This window comes from Camellia sinensis, chromosome 9 (assembly GCF_055761805.1).
Source record: "Camellia sinensis isolate YWXY chromosome 9, ASM5576180v1, whole genome shotgun sequence".
Lineage (NCBI taxonomy): Eukaryota > Viridiplantae > Streptophyta > Magnoliopsida > Ericales > Theaceae > Camellia > Camellia sinensis.
Window position 1 is genome coordinate 120,699,085 of NC_138969.1, and position 21,676 is coordinate 120,720,760.

The 21,676-nt window shown below is 41.1% G+C and overlaps 1 pseudogene; it reads right to left on the minus strand.

The window, feature by feature from the left end:
* Positions 1-569: 569 nt before the first annotated feature.
* The window catches only part of LOC145799713 (oil body-associated protein 2A-like), a 74,164-nt pseudogene continuing 53,057 nt past the window's right edge, over positions 570-21,676 (minus strand).

Below are 21,676 nucleotides of genomic sequence, written 5' to 3' on the forward strand. Positions count from 1 at the left end.
GAAAAAGAAGGAAAGAAAAATTATAAATAGGCTCCGTTTGGCAAGGAGGTTTGGGGCTATTTTAGTCACAACAAACAAAACATTACATCCAACCCATAATCATTATACTCTTCTCTCACAAAAAAAGTCAAAAAAGCCAAAAAGCCAAAAAGCCACAAAGTCCTTCCAAAACCAAGCTTTTTAGCCCAGGCTAAAATAGCCAAAAAATTAAAAAGCCAACTCACTTTCCAAACGGAGGTTGAAACCATTCAAAAGTAACATAAAATGAATATTTTCCGTATCAAAAATATAATTAATACTTTTTTACTTACTAGACGCAAGCAGACAAATCTAGCATGGCCACTTATTAATGTAAGGAAAATGTTTGGTAGCTCAAATTTTTGTGGCTCAAATGGCTCAAATCTGTCAAAACGACGTCATTTTACACTCAAAATCTGTCAAAACGACGTCGTTTTGACAGATTTGAGCCATTTGAGCCACAAAAATTTGAGCTACCTAGCATTGTCGATATTGTTTTGAGTCTTACATGCCCTGGCTGGATTTTATTGCATGATAAGAGGAGGTTATATTCATGGAAAAGGTGCCCTCAATTCCATTGGTGTTTTCTCAATGTCTACAGCAAAACCCCTCCCTGTTTTTATCCAGTAGTCTGCATATGGATTCATTTCCTTTGGCGTTTCAATATTCGCCCTCGAATTCTTCATATTGTCAGATGATATTTTGTACTTTTCATCGCTCTTCTTCACCAGCTCAGGCTTCACAATCCCCGTGTTCACATCTTGCGGAGACATCATCAGTGCGGGCACACCAAGGGGAAGCTTATCACCTTACAAGCACAACATCAAAGCCAACATCAAAGCCGTACATGCATCAGTTTTTTAGACTAGACTCCACTTTTTTTTTTTCTTTTTTTTTTTTTATCGGAAAGAAAACTTTATTGATTATAACAATGTAGACAAAGAAACAATCAATAAAGAGGGGAGCAGAGTGCAACAAAGCTCTCAATCTAAATCCAATACAATTGGCTCCAGAGAGAGAGGCTCAAGCATATCCCCAAGTAGGTAAGGAACCGACCAAAAAAAGAAGAAAAGAAAACAGAGAGAAGAGGAGAAGGAAGGAAAGAAAGAAAATAGTAGCCTTGCAGCAGAGTTAAGAACCTCTGATTTAACTCCACTTGAACACAAAATCATCAACTGAGAAGGGGAAATCCTTTATAGACTCCTTATGCGTGGAATACTCAAATTCACAAATTTTGAATACTCATCTCACAAAGCCCCACACAATATCTTTAATTCTAAATGTAATACCCTAAAACGCTACGCACTCAAGGAAAAAAAAAAAAAAAAAAAAATCATAAATAATGTATATGATATATTTTTAAACTTGATGTAGTGTACTCATACTCAAAATGCATACAATTCATACACTTTACTTTTTAGGATAAATTACAAACACATCCTTTGAGATTTACTTAAATTACAAATTACCTCTGTAGTTTTAGAAATTACATTATGCCCCTTAAGGTTTCTAATTTCATAACAAATAAATCATTTTATTAATAAATCATCAAGTTAATTAACAGTTTTTAATAATGTTAAAATTTTATTTCAATTAATATTTTATATAATTTTATTATTGTATAGGTGAACAGTTGAAAATTTCACTTTTTCAATTAATTCTGTTAAATAAAAATTTTTGATAGGGAGGTATTTGTAATTTTCCAAACCACAGGGGGTAATTCGTATTTTAAGCAAACCTCAAGAGGTGTATTTGTAATTTACCCTATTTTTTAAATAATAAAAAAACTATCCTTAAATATAAATAGAATACCCAAAGTCTCTCGATAAATATTGCCAAACTAAATATTAGATTTTGTAAGAGCTCTCCACTAGCATGCTATTATTCACGACAAACTTAAAATCTAGAAACAATTCTTTCGAATTTATCTCCGATTGGCTACTAATTTTCATGGCAAATTGTAACAATGCTAAACTTTGTGCCAAATTTCACACAAAATTTGACAAAATTCCAAAGTTTGACAAATTACTCCTCTCTTGTATCTCTCATGATGGGGTTCACAAATAACATTTTTATTTCTTTCATATAAGGATATTTGCACCATTAAATAAATATTAACAGATATGGCATTTAATTTGACACAATATTATGTAACTGTTGGCTACATATTTTGTAGAGGCCAATCACAGTTCAACACATGGCAGGATGAAGGCAATACGGGAAGACAATTTAAATATTCAATCGTAATCACACACGTGGCAGTTAGTATTGGTTATTGTGGATCTGCATAGCACTGGATCAGCAAAGAGATGCAAGATGACGTGGCTTTAACGGTTACTCGTATATTTAAATTCAAAATCAGGACAGAAGCCTAACTACAGACATGGTGTAGTGGAGCTAATTGTGAGGAAACATGATAACATGATCAGCGATCATGGAGGGATGATTCGACGGTTAGAAACTCATTTCGACGATTATCATTGAGAAGTATAAATAGTAGAGAAGGCCCCAGAAAGAAGCCCAGACTCAGATTCAGAAATCAGTTTTTATCTACTTTATTTTCCTTCAAGTTTTTACATTTCTTGTTCTTTACATTTCTGCACTTCAAATTCCTGCATTGCACTTCGTTCATAGGAGTAATTTCAAGTAGCTTGTTGCTGTAAACCTTTACGAGGCTAAATTGGATTATTGTAAGTCTTTCATTTTTACTTAATGAAATGCTACAATTGTTCTTTATTTAAATCGTTATTTGCTTAATTCTCTGAAACAACGCCACCAGTAAAATTCCTCTTCATTGAGGCTGAAAAAACTGAAACACAATCGTCTATATTTGATTGGCAATTAATCTTCTATAAGGACTACTTGATCTTTGCTGGCACGCTTAAAATTACAATAATAACCATCGAAAGCCAAAAAAGTCAACATGTATTTTTGGTACGCCCGGTGGGACTAATTGAAATGGCTAGACGTAGAAGATAAGGAGAAAATGAACGCTTGGAAGAAGGTGTGGAAGGAGAGGTAGAAATACCTAATTTAGAGGATAATGTGGTAATACATCCTGTGGAAGTACCTGTCTTATCAGAACCCATGGTTGAACAAACCAGCACTTTGAAGCAAGTACCACATGTTCAAAATATTGGACGAGGCCATGGAGTTGGACCATCAACTGTTCTATCTACTCAGCCAATAAATCCATGGGGAGGCTTAGTAGATGCTATGGGACAGCAGTTAATGAACACAATGGAAAGATGGGCAATATCCTTTATGGATCGAATGAATACCCATCAACCAACTAACACAAGGCATATGGAGGAAATTTCAAATGTCCCTTAGCAAAGATTGACTAGAGATAAACAACCTATGCAAAATAATGGACATACTAGTAATCAAAACTATGAAAGACCATCACCTCAGTCTTGGTATCTCCTTTTTCGAGGCCTGTAACAAATCAAAATGCCTCATTACTTAACAGTAAAGCCGTGCAAATTGGTGGATATGGGCCAACACAAGACAATGGCATAAGGATGTTTCCAAATCCCATATTCGAAGCCATACCTGGCACGAGGAGGTTCACTAATCCTTTGTTCGAATTTGTACCCGGGGGGTTGGAAGGGTTTCCTGCGACTGGAAGAGAGACAACACCTGTTCCAGCACCTTTCGCAAGACAGGCTCAGAGGGGTCACCCATTCCCTCAACAGCAGCCAGCACTGCATGGACAACCAGTCCCAAATATACCTCCCTATGAACCAAGAGGATCTCAGACACAAGGTTTTCCACAAAATCCTGTGTTTGTTCCTCCAGTGGTGGTTTAACAAGCACAAAATATGGTCCATAGGGACCAAATTGCCGATATTGTGAGAGAAATGTGTGGACCTATGGCTCGGGGGGTTCAAACTCCTGTATATAGGAAACAATATCCAGAATGGGTAGATAGAGTACATGAACACCCAAGAGAGTTTAGAATACCAGACTTTGCTATTTTTTATGGGAATGGAAACCAGTCAACAGTAGAACATATTGTTAGGTTTGCTGCCCAATGTGGTGAATTTACCAACAATGATTACATGAAGTTAAGACTGTTCCCAAATTCTCTAATTGGGGCAGCTTTTGTATGGTATATTAACCTTACACCTGGCTCTATCCAAACTTGGCAACAAATGGAGGAGGCATTTCATGCCTAATTCTTCCAAACGGAGCCAGAAGTTTCCATGGCAGACTTGGCAAGGTTGAGTCAAAGGCTTGATGAGAAAAAGCGCCAAAAATATATGTTGGCTTTTTTGGCTTTCGAAGGTTATTATTGTAATTTTAAGCGTGCCAGCAAGGATCAATCAGTCCTTACAAAAGATTAATTGCCAATCAAATATAAGATGATTGTGTTTCAGTTCTATCTACCTCAACGAAGATGACTTTTACTGGTGGCTTTGTTTAGGAGAATTAAGCAAACAACGATTTAAATGAAGAACAATTGTAGCATTTCATTCAGTAAAAATGAAAGACTTACAATAATCCAATTCAGCCTCGTAGAGGTTTACAACAACAAGCTACTTAAAATTACTCCTATGAACGAAGTGCAGTGCAGCAATTTGAAGTACAGAAATGTAAAGAACAAGAAATGTAAAAACTGGAAGGAAAATAAAGTAGATAAAAACTGATTTCTGAATTTGAGTCTGGGCTTCTTTCTGGGGCCTTCTCTGCTATTTATAGTTCTCAATGATAACCGTCAAACCATTCCTCCATGATCGCTGATCATGTTTCCTAACAGTTAGCTCCACTACACCATGTCTACAGTTAGGCTTTCCTCTTGATTTTGAATTTAAATATACGAGTAACTGTTAAAGCCACGTCATCTTGCATCTCTTTGCTGATCCAGTGCTATGCAGATCCGCAATAACCAATACTAACTGCCATGTGTGTGATTACGATTGAAGATTTAAATTGTCTTCTCGTATTACCCTCATCCTGTCACGTGTTGAACTGTGATTGGCCTATACAAAATAAGTAGCCAACATTACCCACCGCACTAATATATCCAATAGTTGGTGATATTAATGGATTAAGGTATTTTATCCACATCTTAGAATGTGCATGGGCTTTGCATTTTTCAGAAATGCAACCGTCATTCATCAATGAAACATTCGCATTAAATTCTCTTCTATCCTTTGAACATTTCCACTATCTCAGTATTCGAAAAGACTGGTACAACTTTCATGGCTAAGCAAACCTTTTCTTACCTCGATCAAGCATATGAAGAGTTGTTTGATAATGCTATTCGTCCTCGAAAGAACCTTCATTAATTGATTAGCCACCTTTACCCACTTTTCTATATTCAAGTCATGGAAGCTTTTGCAAACTATCAACCATTGGATTACGAACCTATTGTCCACAATTCTTTAACCCAAAATTTTGCAAACATGGCTATTGGAAGCTCTTCTTCTGACCCAAAACCTTCTGCGTGGGATGAGGCTGCAGCTTCTTCTTCTTCTGGGGCTTCTGGTTGGAGAAGCTAGCCAGAACCTGAGGAGTCTGAGTTAAGAGAGTGAATCAATCATCATTTTGTCGAATTTGTTGATCCTTTAACTTTCCCTCATTTTGCTCGGAGTTTGGTGGTTTACCCATATGTACCCATCGACCGTCGACGCTGTTTGGAAGACAACTTGCTAGAAGCATGGTACACATCTTCCATGCCTACGAAGATAGTACAAGCCACTCTTCATCCAGAAGAGGCTCAAGGGTATAGCCCATCATTCTTAGCCCAAAAGGCAAAACTTTGCTCTTCTGACTAGCTTGATATTGTCAGCAACCCCCAATTCCCTCATTCTTTCGAGATGGAAACTCCTGCACCTTCTCTTATGCAAAACCCTTACTGGATGGAGGAACTGAGCCTTACTCTCTTTGAGGACCAGTTTCTCCCCTCCTATAGCCCTCTATCTCCCCCTTCTAAATTTCAGCGATATCAAGCCCAAATTCTGCTTGCGGCCTTTTCTCACTTGCCCTTCAATGTTCTCAAGGATGATGTTCCTCTTAAGAACTTTCGATGGGCTTATGATGTTATGACCCGGGGTCATGTCCTCAACCCCATCGCCCAAGCAGAACTCCAGATGCTTTTAGACCAACTCTCACTGCTTCTTCATTAGCATCAAATTTTTGTGGCCACTACTTGATCTTTGGACCAAATTTCAGCCCGTCGAGTTCATACCCAGTATGAGGCAGAAAACCTCATCGATGAATATGATGATTTCAAGAATAAAGACTCTGCATACTGGGATGACTTGGACATGGATGAGATAGAACAAGGGTTGAAAGAAACAGAGTTTGAAATAAAGGCCGAAAAACTTTTTTTATCAAGTAAGAGCATATCAACTTCAGTAGCCCAGCCTAGAGAAGATAGAAGATAGAATAAAAAAGGAACAGAAGTTCATTGACCATATTTGGAACAAATTCCATGACCTTGTCATTTACTCCATTCCTTTACTCTATTCCTTATTTTTATGAACTTGAATATGTAGCAAAAAAAGGCTTCTGATGTAATTGCTTTTGTTTTAATAAAACTAAGATGTTTTCTCTTTATTTGGCATGGTTTGATTTTACTCAATTTGTTAAAAACAAACAAAATTAGGGCTTCGGATTCACCAATTTTGTCCTTTGAAACTTAATTCGATCATACCCAATGAAATACTGGAAACCCAATTTGAATTTTCCCAACATATGGAGTGTAATCGACAACTTTAACCTTAGGTCTCCTTTCAGAATCAAAGCTTCGAATTCAACAATTTTGTCTTTCGAAACTTGATTTGATCATATCCAATTCCCCAACATGTGGTTAATACACTCAAGCAGTTTCAAATCAATTAATTTTGCTTTGAACAAACAGTCTATATTTTCCAAAATATGGAAAACCTCTTTTAAAGATTGCACCACTTTATTCTCAAAAAGTGATTTCTTCTGTATACTATTAAACCAACTATTGGTTTGAAACCTAGAACAAACAAATTCTAACCGTAAGGTATTTCAAATTTTGCTTCGAAAAATTTTATTCTCATCAAGAAACCTAAAAACAGGTATTTAATCCTTTTGAAGTAAAAAAATACCTGGGCATTCCTGCACCCTTAGGTGTGGAATGTGCTTCGAAGTCAACTTCCTGCTTTCAAAGCTGTTTGTCACTTGATTTTGGCGTCAAAACTTGGCTTCGAAGCCAACCATTTTATTTTGAAGCCAACATTAGTATTTGAGATACATTTCCCTCCCATATTACCAACATTGAGGGAAGCCTTTCGTGTCCGTACCTTTAGCACTTCTTTATGAATTCAACCCACTTAAAATGATTAGGTATATTTTTTTCAGACAGAAAGGTTTAAAACCCTTTCGTTTTGTGCTTTCAATGCACTCGTTTGCCTAACACACAAACCCTTCATCTCTATTGACCCTCTCTTTCTTACTGTTTCTTACCAATGGAGTCTTCTTTCTTGAAAGTACCAATCGGCGAATGTATAAGCCCAACAATGGCTTTGAAAAGATGTATTGAGGAAGAAATTGCTAAATTTAAAGCTGGTGGACCGAGTGCCATAGACGGACACCTCTTTATTCCTCGCCACAGCGAAAAACAATAATATGTCCTAGGTCCTATTATAGACGCGCCCGAACGTCCCGGGAAAATCCCATTTTGTGCATTGGGCTCACTACAGTTCGGACTCAATGTCACGGTTCTTAATCTGATCTTACAAAGTGCAATGCGACATTGATAAATCACCAAAGAGTCCAAATTCAGCAAATCATTTTGAAAAACTGGTTTTTAGAAAGAAGTGCCAAACATGAACTGCTTTGCCAGATACAGAGTCGCCACCTAAATATTTTATTTTCGAGAAATTTAGGAAACCCTGACTCATGCCTAAGGCCACGTGTCTGTCATCACCAAAGTTGCCTCGGCTCGGAAACTTGGGTACGAGAGGGATAAGTCAAGCAATGAGAACCCCCGCTCACTCAATCAAAGATCGGCCTTTACTAACATGATATCTTGTTTTTGAAAACACATGTGCTCTTATTTCGGTTATTAACCTAGAATTACTATGTGAGACGCACAACATACAAGTATAGACTGGATCACCTAAGTTGGAACAAAACATCTCATGTTTGTTTTTGAAAGTGGTTTGCTACTCGCAAGTAGGCTAAAATGCGGATTTTGCCACCCTCAAGTGGGCTTAGAAAACATGATGATTTGCCACTCTCGAGTGGGCTTACAAAACTCGCAATCAATGAATTGTTCCAGTTCAAGTAATCCAACCTTCAGCCACAGGCATTCAGGCAATTATATCACATAAGCAAATAGCCTCACGGTCAGCGTGCTATCATAGCAGTCACTCACACACATGCAAGGATGCTAAAGTATAAACACTCACCGAGTACTCCAAGCCAAAACAGAAGTTAGTTAGTAATCTTGCATGATCCTAGCTATGTCAAGAATGCCTAATGCAACACATGCAAAATGCAACTACGATAGGCTCGGCTATTCTAAAATGTCATGTGAAATGCAATTTGATACATGTATTCAAATAGGAATTGAAATACAATGCAGTTAGTATGATGCGCCGAGCCCAGTGCATGCAAGACAGATGAATGGATGCAAACATGCGAGCATAAGGATGCTAATTGAAACATTCCCTAAAACTAACCATCGTAAGCTGGTAAATAAAAGGGAGAAAGAAATGGAGATAGGAAGGCATGCATCACACACACGCACACTTCTTACAAAATTTGCCCTCTCGACGGAGGTCCGAATAAATAATACAGAACCAGCTAGCTAGTCTAAGCTAATCTAATTAAACTAGTTATTACACGACGAAAGGAATAACAAGTTACAACTACTTATTACACAACATTAACTAAGTAAGCAATCTAAATGAGCATGCACACTAAATGAATATGGACTGCCCCAGCTCTGCTTTGAATGACAAAGGATGCGTGCATACTTGAATTGCTTTGTTCGGAAATCCCTCACGACGTCCCGACTTGCCTCTATTTGCAATTGATTTCAGAACACTGCACAAAGCTCCAAAAGGCTGAAACTCCACCAAAGGAACTTGTGGGAAGGCTGCCGACCAGATATTGGCCTTAGAGACCACCGGCCGACCACCTTTTGTGGTGAAAACTAGAAAAAGTGGTCGGCCTGCCACTTTATCTGGTCGGCCGACCAGTTTCTGGTTTTCCTTGAAGCACTGCAACAATAACACTTGCTCCAGCCCAAAACCAACTCTTATGACCCAAAAACCACCTCCAAGGATCTCAGCTCAAATATGGTGGTGTGTGGCTAGGAGTTGTAGTGCAAAAAGTGAAGGAACAACACTCTTTAAGGCACCAAATATGGAAATATAGAAGGAGATATATGCTTGCCTTAGGAAATTTTCTAAACCTCTCCAATGGAGAGGGAGGCTCTCTCTTATAGAAGAAACAAAGGGTTCAAGCTTCTTGGAGAAGCTAAACATGGATGCAATCCCTCCATACACGTGTATGGAGGATACAGTCTGTGCCCTTCAGCTGGCACAGCTGGCATCCACACAGCCTGACAAAATAGAGAGAAAGGGGCCGACCAGAAAAAGTGGTCGGCCTGCTACTTTAAGTGGTCGGCTGACCACCCAAAGTTGATTCCCAGGAAAAAAGTGGTCGGCCAGGGGAAATGATGGTCTCCACACTGAAAGCAAGCCAATGGTGGGGTCGGAAACCAGAAAATGCGGCCCAAAGACCAAGAAAACCAGTTTCCCGACCAGAAAATCGCCTGGCGAGGAGAAAGTGGTCTCCAAGGAAAAAAGCTGGTTTTCCACCCTTGTACCACTTCCAAACAAGGAAAACAAGGTTCATGCCAAGAACGAACCAACACGGATGCAAAACGAGAGTCCGGGAGGCAAGACGCGCGGCCGGGGGCATCGAAAATTGGCTGTTGAGCACAAAAAGTGGTATATGACCACAAAAGTGGTCTCCCAGACCACAGTGTCCCTCTAGACAGAGGAAACAAGGTGTGTTCCAAAAAACGTGCCAAACGGAGAATGTTAAGCGGTCCCGAAACGAGGCGCACGACCGACGGCTCTGAAAACTGGAAACTAGTCTCGAAATAGGAACGGTGGCCTACGACCACGGAAAAATAGCCTACGACTATTAAGAGATGGTCTAGAGGACCTCTCTCTCCCTCCGGGAAGAGAAATAGAGTTCGGTCCTCAGATCGAGCCGAAGCACAAAAGAGTTCAGAGGCCCGGAGGCAAGGCTCTAAGCCAAAACTCCGAAATCTCTAAACGAGCACAACATGCACCATCACCAAGCGCTCAATCGATGACGTCCGAGTCTTAAGGTCGGTCAAAAATGGGGTGTCTACAGTTGCCCCTCTTTGACAAAACTCGAAAGTCATAAGTGACGGGAGTGAATGTCAAAGCCTAGAGACGACCCATTTTTGACAAGGCCGAAGACTTAGACAAAAATGCAAATGACATGCACAAAGCCAAACATAACTCATGATCATGCAAAGAAAAGCTGTAATGAAGCAATTATATGCAATAAATGCAACAGTTTTAAGCAAGTGAATAAAAACCAAACTACACTACATGCAGAAAAGATGTAAGAAGATTATGCAATCTTAGCGAGCATGTGCGATAGATACACAAAAGTGAACGAAGTGTGATAGATACACAGAGTGAGTAAGCATGTGCGATAGATACACAAAGCGAGTGTAGTGATAGATACACAAAGTGAGCATGTGATGGATACATATAGTGGAGCATAGTGTGATAGATACACAAAAGGTGTGCATAAAGTGTGATAGATGCACTAAATGAACAAAGTATGATAGATAAAGTAAAGGTGAACACGAAGTGTGATAGATGCACTACGTGAACAAGTGTGATGGATACACAAAAGGTGAACACAAAGTGTGACAGATGCACTTAGTGAACAAAGTATGATAGATACACTAAAAGTGAACACGAAGTATGATAGATGCACTAAGTGAACAAGTGTGATGGATACACAATAGGCAAACACGAAGTGTGATAGATGCACTTAGTGAACAAAGTATGATAGATACACTAAAGGTAAATACGAAGTGTGATAGATGCACTAAGTGAACAAGTGTGATGGATACACAAAAGGTGAACACAAAGTGTGATAGATGCACTAAGTGAGCAAAGTATGATAGATACACTAAAGGTGAACAAAAAGTGTGATAGATGCACTAAGTGAACGTGTGTGATGGATACACAAAAGGTGAACACAAAGTGTGATAGATGTACTAAGTGAACAAAGTATGATAGATACACTAAAGGTGAATGCAAAGTGTGATAGATGCACTAAGTGAACATGTGTGATGGATACACAAAAGGTGAATACAAAGTGTGATAGATGCACTAAGTGAACAAAGTATGATAGATACACTAAAGGTGAACACAAAGTGTGATAGATGCACTAAGTGAACAAGTGTGATGGATACACAAAAGGTGAACATAAAGTGTGATAGATGCACAAAGTGAACAAAGTATGATAGATACACTAAAGGTGAACACAAAGTGTGATAGATGCACTAAGTGAACAAGTGTGATGGATACACAATAGGTGAACACGAAGTGTAATAGATGCACTTAGTGAACAAAGTATGATAGATACACTAAAGGTGAACACGAAGTGTGATAGATGCACTTAGTGAACGAAGTGTGATAGATGCACTAAAGGTAAACACGAAGTGTGATAGATGCACTAAGTGAACAAGTGTGATGGATAAACAAAAGGTGAACACAAAGTGTAAGAGATGCACTAAGTGAACAAAGTATGATAGATACACTAAAGGTAAACACAAAGTGTGATAGATGCACTAAGTGAACATGTGTGATGGATACACAAAAGGTGAACACAAAGTGTGATAGATGCACTAAGTGAACAAAGTATGATAGATACACTAAAGGTGAACACAAAGTGTGATAGATACACTAAGTGAACATGTGTGATGGATACACCAAAGGTGAACACAAAGTGTGATAGATGCACTAAGTGAACAAAGTATGATAGATACACTAAAGGTGAACACAAAGTGTGATAGATGCACTAAGTGAACAAGTGTGATGGATACACAAAAGGTGAACACAAAGTGTGATAGATGCACTAAGTGAACAAAGTATGATAGATACACTAAAGGTGAACACAAAGTGTGATAGATGCACTAAGTGAGCAAGTGTGATGGATACACAAAAGGTGAACACAAAGTGTGATAGATGCACTAAGTGAGCAAAGTATGATAGATACACTAAAGGTGAACACAAAGTGTGATAGATGCACTAAGTGAACAAGTGTGATGGATACACAAAAGGTGAACACAAAGTGTGATAGATGCACTAAGTGAACAAAGTATGATAGATACACTAAAGGTGAACACAAAGTGTGATAGATGCACTAAGTGAACAAGTGTGATGGATACACAAAAGGGGAACACAAAGTGTGATAGATGCACTAAGTGAACAAAGTATGATAGATACACTAAAGGTGAACACAAAGTGTGATAGATGCACTAAGTGAACAAGTGTGATGGATACACAAAGTAAATGAAGTGTGATGGATACACTAAGGTGAATGACCTTAAACGGAACTTCATTGAATGAACTGTACATACAATATCGCCTGGTTCCGCCAGTTTCAAATGAACCGTACATACAATATCGTGCATGAATGAGAAAGAAACTTGATAGGTACAATGCAATACAATGCATGATGTTTAAGGAATGCAATAAACAAACCTAGCGGCACTTTAGAAAGCACCTCATGGGGTGAGTGGCGATGAACCGCTCTACTCTGACGGGGATCTCCCCTCGTGCTCTTTAAACACTTACCTTCAACTTACAGTACCAAGGCTCTGAAATACTAACAAGGGTTCTTGACATAGAACACTTTGGATGCTGCCTTTCTTCCTGATCATATTCACAACTTTCCCTATTCTCCAACGAGGTGACAGACTAGGTTGGTTTAGTATCCAGAATTGAGGTGCATACACGCTATCTCAACCTATGGGGCTTCCATACAGATTTCAAGTCGAGCACACGCCCCTGGGTATTTAAACCAGACTTTAGTCTTGGAAATCCCGAACCTTTGCGTTCTAGGCAACAACCATTCGAACTCTAGTTTCCACCGTCGCAGTTGGTCTCCTAGGAACTCATTGCGAACACAGCCAAGATGCCTCCGGCAGGGAATGGTACTCAGGGAGAGCACTTTTGATCGCCATTCTGGCTTGAAGTAGACTTGATCTTGAGCTTGAGGTAGAGGCACACTCATACTTTGGAGCATTGGCAAGACCTGAAGAGGTACACATGGAATGCAATCTCGGAACTGACTGAAGTTGAAACAAACTCAGATACCCGACATTTTCCCTCTTTTCTTTTGCTTTGCAGTCTGGAACCTATATAGCTTCAGATAGGTCCTGGTTTTACTATTCCCGCATGACCTGGGTTGAACACTGTGGTTTTACGAAAGAACGAATCTTGTTTTGCACAGATGTGGAGAACGGAATGGCACTTGGAGCGCAAGATGATTTTATTTTTGAAATTGAGAGATGAGTTTTTGACTGGGGTATTGAGCCTACGACTGAACACAGCGTGCTACAACTCAACAATGAAAAACAAAAGGTATACAACCTAAACACATCGAGTAACACTCGAAATGGCTCAAAACAAGAATCGAAATAAAACAAAAAGACACGACACTCAGACGTGCACAGGGAGCCTGCTTTCTGGGTATTGTTTCGCACCCTTTCTCATTTGTGATTCTCACATCACTCGGCCCTTAGGCTCTGTTTTTTTTTTTTTTTTTTTGGAAAAGCCCTTTTCCTCACTTTTTCTCTCAGGGCACATCTCTTTATTCTTTAATCTCTTTTTTTTTTTTTATCCCTCCCCTAGGTGGTTGATGGATAAACAAGAAGTTGCGGGCTCTTGCCCCTAGCATTCTGCTAGATTCTCTTTCTTCTGCTCTCAACAGTGAACTTCCCCCCATAGAGGGGTTGTGATGCGGCTGGATGTGCAGCAGACCTGAAATTGACATTGGTTGACGATGCTCTACTGGGGAGTTTGGACGTGATTAGATCTGTCCAGATGAGGGAATGGAATATCCTGCTCCATTCCAGTTCGTGCTTCGCACTTAGCTTGATACTTCGCTGCTTAGAGGATGAGAGAACTTTCGGCATTTTGCTGTTAGCTTCTGTTGTGCCCTTTTCTGGCAGATACGGTGCCCTTTCTGGAAAGTATGTTGACAGTGGGGAAAAGACAGAACACCTGACTTAACTGTGCCCCTAGTTCATTATTGTGACTATTTTTTTGTTTTTGACGTTCTGCTAAAACAATTTTGACCAACATGAGAGTTAGATTAACATGCTTGTTCGATTTTCTAATTTAAAATCATGCAAGTTAGGTTATGAGCACTGAAAATTTTCCTTTTTGGGTCCAAGAAAATGGTCCAATTTTGGAAAAATGGAATAAATTTTGAGAGAATTAGTCAACCTCAATAAAAATTCTCAAAAACTATTTTTGCAAATGGCCACTGCTTGACCAACGTGGAATTGACTCTTGAGATGCACAACCTCAGATCCAAAAACAATGGAAAATTGCCCCTTGTCTGAAGGACACTGCATAGCAACAGAAAGTTGCCCCTTGTTTGAATAGCATCGCAGCACACTGTATGGCAACGGAAAGATGCCCCTTGTTTGAATAGTACCGCAGCGCACTATAACCAGTTCTCATGGTGAAGGTCGCAACCGAACTCTTGGATACAGAAATGACAAAGATGACCCGTTCAATCTCATAGACAGGACAGTTGAATTTGAAGTGTTTTATGGCTGGACTTTAGAATGAAGTTGCCTACGTATCCCAAACATGGGAATCAAGCCTTACGTAGTTCGGGGTTAAGGTACACTCGGGTATTAACCTCTCCTTTTGCGCTCTAACTTTTGCCAAGGCCGCCCTTCTAGGTTTTCAACCTTGCGAGCTATGTTCTTATTTTCTTTTCTATTCTTTTCTACCTTTTTGTTTTTCATCTTTTCCTTTCATTTTCTTCATTTTTCTTCTTTTTCTTTTCTTTCATTCTTTGTATTTTTCTTTTTTTTGTTATTCTTCTTCTTTTTCTTGCTCTAACTTTTGCCTGGGTCGCCCTTCCAGGTTTTCGGCCCAGCGAGCCTCTCAAGGGTAAAAATGCAGCTTTGTCCATGTCAAATGGTTTTGAGATCCTAAAGTCATTTGAATCCAGGAGAATGGCTGCTGCTCGTTAACGATGCAGGAGTCCATCCAATGGGGGGGCTAAATTTGCCCCTAGTGTTGTGGATAGGAACTCGGTTATCCCTTAGCAATACTTTCTTCTTTCTTCCCCTTTGGGATTTTGCATTCTTGCTGATCTTTGTTAGCTTGAGAAACATCCCAATTTTTTGACTCTTCGAGCACCTTTGACATTTTTGCCCCTAGTTTGAGGGGTGCTTCTGATCTAGCTTTGCAAGCTTCTTTTGACGACATCTGATCTTCTTGATCTGACTTCCCTGCCCCTAGTTCAAGGGTTGCTTCGAATCTGGCCACACAGGCCTCACATTGTAGTTGACCCTTAAACATTCTGAATTCAAGTTCAAGGTTTGAAAGTGAGCGATCCTAAGCTGCACAATCTCAAGAGCGATTCCATACAAGTCTTCGCAGGGCTGCGCAAAACATTTTTTGAAATCTTTTAAGAAAGCGACTAGTCGCTCGCGCTGAAGACAATGTAGAACCGATCTAGATCAAGCCAGGATCCTTCTTAGTACTCACATTAACAAACATGATCTCATTCATTAAGGGCTTAGCATGCCTCTCTTTCTCTCAATTGATCAAATTTTGCAAAACCCGAGGAATTCCTTCCTCTTCGTTTTCATCACAATGTTCAAAAAGGTTTTGAAAAACTTGGGTCAATGTAATGACTTAAAGGCACAGAAAAGCAGGTGAAAAGCACTGCCGTTTCATTCAAGTTTGCTGGCACAACAGGCTCAAAGTAGAAACAAGCACAAAAGCATGAAAACCACAGCTGTTTCAATTAGATCTTCTGGTGTAACTGGCTCCCCAGGAGAAACAGACTCAAAAGAAAGTGAAAAGACAAACACAAAACAAAATAGTGATATCCGAGGTAATGCCCCCGGCATCACCCGACTCTAACAAAACAGGGTTGACTCGATACAACAAGACAGATCTAACTGACTCAGTGTGAAAAGACTGACTCTATACAACGGGACAGACTCTAAACGACATAACAAAACTGACTCAATACCCGAGTCAAAAAGTACAAAAACCAGCATTCACAAATGCTCAAAACAGTGCGTGCCATACGCCACATCTGGAGCAAACTGAGCGCCGCCCACAGGTGGTTCATCCCCTGATCACATATTCGTATTATCCCCCAAGTTCACTGATCCAGTGGCGATAGACTTTGCTGAGCTGGTGCGGCGATGACCTTGTTGTCAAACTGATCTTGTACATCATGCCGAAGACGAAAGCAACTGTCAGTGTCATGACCGGTTTGTTGATGGTAGGCACAATATTTAGTCTGGTCATGCTTTGAAGAAATAGGATCGGGTAGAGGCTGTTGTTCCAACGTTTTCAGATATCCTTTATGGAGTAAGACCTCTAGAGTCTTTGACAAAGGCATATAAAGTGGGGTAAAAACCCTTTTGACTCGAGGTGGATATTTGGTTTTTTGTGAGCTGCTTCCGGACACACCGGTGAATAGGGTAGCTATTTTTGATGCGGTGGTGGTGACCATGCCCACTTCAAAAGATTTTGCAGCTGCATCATCATTGGTGGTCGCATTCAAACTGCGGAAAAATGCCCTCCTGGGCTGTTCCTTCTCCTGGTCAATGAGGCCCTACTTCATAGCGTCCTCGATCTGTACCCCAATCTCATGTAGATCTGCAAAGGTGGAGAGGGGGAGAACGATCATCTTCTGCATGAGCTTGGGCTGCAGGTTGAGCACAACCGTCCGAATCTGATCTTTGTCAACAGGCCTGATGGTCATCATCGAGGCCTTAGCCCTCCACCGGGTTACAAAATCGGAGAAACTCTCCTTCGGCTCTTGCCTAGTGGTCTCAAGATCACGGGTTGTACTCTCAATCTGCGTGTTATAGGAGTATTGAGCTATGAAGGCCTCAGCCATCTCCTCCCAATTTCTCTTGACGGAGTCCTCCAGTTTTGCATACCGAATAGTTGCTACACTCGACAGGGTCCGGCCAAACAAGGAAAGCTTCTGTAATCTGGAGAGGCTCATCGGCCTTAGTATGTCTGAAAACAGCCACAGATGCACCATAGGATCTCTAGACCCGTTAAAGCGGTCTATGTGTGGCATCTTAAATTGGTCCGGCAGCGTCACGACCGAGTCGGTGTACCCATCCTCAATATCCGAAATGGACTTCATGCCCTGGGACTTCTTGAACAGCTTTTCTAGCTTGCTCACTTTTAGCGCTGTGGGGTCTACCTCAAACTCAAAGGGAGAATTCGATAGATTGGTGGGTGTGGGTGCCTTGGACAGCTGAGGTAAGATTGGGGACGGAGCCGGCCCCGTTGGGATGTCTGCATCTTCCTGGACATTTGCTGTCTCCCCGAGTATTGGGACTCTTGGTGGGAGAGGAATTGAGTGTGAAGCAGATGCTCCGGTTTGCTGCTGTAGCCTGGTGATTAACTCTACCTGTTGGGCCATGACCTCAGCCTGCTGTTTGGCAAATTCTGCTTGACGAGCAGTGTCCTGCTGCATGGTTTTCATACTCTCCTAGAGCTGACGCATCATCTCTTCCATTCTAACTAAAAACTGCTGATCTAACTGAATAAGTGTGTATCCCCTTTCTGAGGTGGAAACAAATATCTTAGTCCAACTGCGCACAAGTGAGGTGGATAATGACCGCTAAACTGGGGACTGTTGAATGAGTGATCTGTGCCTGATTGGTCTTTTCTTGCCTTACCACTGGCGAAGGAAACATTGGTTGCTCTGAACTGAATCTCTGACCTGACAAAGTCTATCAGCACGAATCCAATGTACTCGGGGGATATTGGAGCCCTCTGCAGCTATAGTTCCACGACTACCTTGCAAAAGAGAAAATAGACAGCATCTCATCTTGATTTCACCAAAACAGGTATAAGCATAGCCGAACGACTGTGCCCTCTACTGAATTCTGCCCAAAACTTTGCCAGTAAACTGATACCCTCAGGTAAAACTGATTCTCCCAAATACTGATCCCCTCAGGCCTGATACCCAGACTTGCAACTGATACATGCATTCTTGTAGAGACGCACTCTAAAAGCACATAGCAAGTGAGAGCCAAAACACCTCTATGGAGGGGTAGGGTTTCCCTGTCCTATTTTGTCAAGAGCCAAGGTTTCACTATGCACGCAGTGGTTTCAAACAACCTATAATCGGGTAAGCAACCTGTCCTAGTTTGGAATGGTCACTATGGATTCCGAATATGCACTAGGTTGAATGGTCAAAAAGGGTGCCCTGGTAAAAATCGGGGTTTGTGTTCTCATCGTGGCAGAGCCCATAGCCCGTCAGCCTTATGGCACGCTTCTTAAAGCGAGCCTTCGGCAAACCGTTCAGGGATAGCAGATGGCAAACATGGTGTCCTAGGCGCACCAATGCAAAGAAACACATAAGTGTAATCAAAACAAGATATCATGAGTTTGAGTCAAGTTCTCTAAATCCCTAGCAGAGTCGCCAGAAACTGTAGATGCGCCCGAACGTCCAGGAAAAATCCCGTTTTGTTCATTGGGCTCACTTCAGCTCGGACTCAATGTCATGGTTCTTAATCTGATCTTGCAAAGTGCAATGTGAGATTGATAAATCACCAAAGAGTCCAAATCCGACAAATTATTTTGAAAAACTGGTTTTTAGAAAGAAGTGCCAAACATGGACTGCTTTGCCAGATACAGAGTCGCCACCTAAATATTTTATTTTCGGGAAATTTAGGAAACCCTGACTCGTGCCTAAGGCCATGTGTCTGTCATCACCAAAGTTGCCTCGGCTCGGGAACTTGGATACGAGAGGGGAAGGTCATGCAATGAGCACCCCCCTTGCCCGATCAAAGATCGACCTTTACTAACATGATATCTTGTTTTTGAAAACACATGTGCTCTTATTCCGGTTATTAACCTAGAATTACTACGTGATGCGCACGGAACACAAGTGTAGACTGGATCACCTAAGTTGGAACAAAACATCTCCTGTTTATTTTTGAAAGTAGTTTGCTACTCGCAAGTAGGCTAAAATGCGGATTTTGCCACCCTCAAGTGGGCTTAGAAAACATGGTGATTTGCCACTCTCGAGTGGGCATAAAAAACTCACAATCAATGAATTGTTCCAATTCAAGTAATCCAACCTTCACCCACAGGCATTCAGGCAATTATATCACATAACAAAATAGCCTCATGGTAAGCATGCTATCATGGCAGTCACTCACACATATGCAAGGATGCTAAAGCATAAACACTCACTGAGTACTCCAAGCCAAAACAAAAGATAGTTAGTAATCATACATGATCCTAGCTATGTCAAGAATGCCTAATGCAACACATACAAAATGCAACTAAGATAGGCTCGGCTATTCTAAAATGCCATGTGAAAATGCAATTTGATACATATTCAAATAGGAATTGAAATACAATGCAGTTAGTATGATGCGCCGAGCCCAGTGCATGCAAGACAGATGAATGGATGCAAACATGCGAGCACAAGGATGCTAATTGAAACATGCCCTAAAACTAACCATCGTAAGCTGGTAAATAAAAGGGAGGAAGAAATGGAGGTTGGAAGACATGCATCACACACATGCACACTTATTACGAAATTTGCCCTCTCGACGGAGGGTCCGAATAAATAATACAGAACCAGCTAGCTAGTCTAAGCTAATCTAATTAAACTAGTTATTACACGACGAAAGGAATAACAAGTTACAACTACTTATTACACAACATTAACTAAATAAGCAATCTAAATGAGCATACGAACTAAATGAATATGGATTGCCCCAGCTCTGCTTTGAATGACAAAGGATGCGTGCATGCTTGAATTGCCTTGTTCGGAAATCCCTCGCGACGCCCCGACTTGCCTCTGTTTGCAATTGATCTCAGAACACTGCACAAAGCTCCAGAAGGCTGAAACTCCACCACGGGAACCTGTGGGAAGGCTGCTGACTAGATATTGGCCTTGGAGACCACCGACCGACCACCTTTTGTGGTGAAAACCAGAAAAAGTGGTCGGCCTGCCACTTTATCTGGTCGGCCGACCAGTTTCTGCCCTTGGTTTCTGGTTTTCCTTGAAGCACTGCAACAACAACACTTGCTCCAGCCCAAAACCAACTCTTATGACCCCAAAACCACCTCCAAGGATCTCAGCTCAAATATGGTGGTGTGTGGCTAGGAGTTGTAGTGCAAAAAGTGAAGGAACAACACTCTTTAAGGCACCAAATATGGAAATATAGAGGGAGATATATGCTTGCCTTAGGAAATTTTCTAAACCTCTCCAATGGAGAGGGAGGCTCTCTCTTATAGAAGAAACAAAGGGTTCAAGCTTCTTGGAGAAGCTAAACATGGATGCAATCCCTCCATACACGTGTATGGAGGATACGATCTGTGCCCTTCAGCTGGCACAGCTGGCATCCACACAGCCTGACAAAACAGAGAGAAAGGGGCCGACCAAAAAAGGTGGTCGGCCTGCTACTTTAAGTGGTCGGCCGACCACCCAAAGTGGTTTCCCGAGAAAAAAGTGGTCGGCCAGGGGAAATGATGGTCTTTAGACTAAAAGCAAGCCAATGGTGGGGTGGGAAACCAGAAAATGTGGCCCAAAGACCAAGAAAACCAGTTTCCCGACCAGAAAATCGCCTGGTGGGGAGAAAAGTGGTGTCCAAGGAAAAAAGCTAGATTCCCACCCTTGTACCACTTCCAAACAAGGAAAACAAGGTTCGTGCCAAGAACGAACCAACACAGATGCAAAACGAGAGTTCGAGAGGCAAGACGCGTGGCCGGAGGCCTCGAAAACTGGCTGTTGAGCACAAAATGTGGCATATGACCACAAAAGTGGTCTCCCGGACCACCGTGTCCCTCTAGACAAAGGAAACAAGGTGTGTTCCAAAAAATGTGCCAAACGGAGAATGTTAAGTGGTCCCAAAACGAGGCGCACGGCCGACGGCTCCGAAAACCGGAAACTAGTCTCCAAATGGAAACAGTGGCCTATGACCACGGAAAAATAGCCTACGACCATTGAGAGATGGTCTACAAGACCTCTCCCTCCCTCCGGGAAGAGAAATAGAGTTCGGTCCTCAGATCGAGCCGAAGCACAAAAGAGTTCAGAGGCCCGGAGGCAAGGCTCTCAGCCAAAACTCCGAAACCTCTAAATGAGCACAATATACACCATCACCAAGCGCTTAATCGATGACGTCCGAGTCTTAAAGTTGGTCAAAAATGGGGTGTCTACACTTATCTTTTGAGAGGTTCCCGCTGTAGACGTGCCCGAATGTCCCGCTTCCGCGCGCGAATGGCGCTAAATCCGTTTTGTTCATTAGCTACTACAGTTCAGACTCAATGTCACGGTTCTGAATCTAATCTCGCAAAGTGCAATTCAAGACCGATAAATCACCAAAATGTCCAAATCCGGTAAATCGTTT